Source organism: Piliocolobus tephrosceles, chromosome Y (assembly GCF_002776525.5).
Source record: "Piliocolobus tephrosceles isolate RC106 chromosome Y, ASM277652v3, whole genome shotgun sequence".
NCBI lineage: Eukaryota > Metazoa > Chordata > Mammalia > Primates > Cercopithecidae > Piliocolobus > Piliocolobus tephrosceles.
This window is the reverse complement of record NC_045456.1, coordinates 18,529,416-18,530,263: the sequence shown is the minus strand read 5'-3', so window position 1 is coordinate 18,530,263 and position 848 is coordinate 18,529,416. Positions and strand designations below refer to the sequence as shown.

General features: G+C 30.7%; 1 non-coding gene across 1 annotated transcript; it reads left to right on the top strand.

Moving 5' to 3' along the window:
• Positions 1–383: 383 nt before the first annotated feature.
• LOC111536236 lies at positions 384–514 on the top strand. The gene has a single exon (XR_002729681.1). It is a non-coding gene; the product is annotated as a small nucleolar RNA SNORA20 (small nucleolar RNA).
• The last annotated feature ends 334 nt before the right edge of the window (positions 515–848 follow it).

Genomic DNA, 848 nt, shown 5'->3' with positions numbered 1-848 from the left:
TGTCCCACTAAATTTATATACCATTACAATTGCTTTAGGATTAGAGTGGATCTATTGGCTTTAGCTGAAACAGGAACAGAAAACAGTCTTCTGAAGATGAATGCAAAGATCAGAACTTGTCCAAAAGTGTGCCAAGGGTTCCAGAAGTTGTAGTAATGAAGACAGTAAGGTGAATACAGAGGGATTAAATACTGATGACTCAAATGGGAGGGATTAGAACCAGAACTAGGAAACATAAAAACATTTGTATAAGAGACATGCAATTACCAAACAGTGGGAAAAAGAGAGATTATTTATCAAGTAGTGCTGGGATACTAGGAAAAAGCCCAATTTCGCATCTAAAAAATTCACTTCTAGAAAGATCTTAAAAAAAGTTCTTGTGCCTTCCCGTTTATTTGCTGGTATAGTCTCACCATGATATGACCAGTTATACTCATGGGAAAAAATAATATTAGGCCACTGTAAATTGACATCAAGTAACTATTTTCATCTCTTCTGCATGGACTATATATATTTATATATTATATATGTACATATTACATCTATATATATTTATATATAAATATACATAATATATGTGTGATATATAATATATTTTTATATATTATATGTTACATATAATGTAATACATATGTAATGTAAAATATATTACATATATTTATATATAATATATATTACATATAATTTTTATATATTATATACATATATTACATCTATAAATATATATTTATTTATATTTTTTTAAGAGACTGGGTCTGGCTCTATTGCCCAGACTGGAGTGCAGTAGCAAAGTCACGGCTTACTGCAGCCTCTACCTCCTGGGCTCAAGTGAGCCTCCTGCCTCAGCC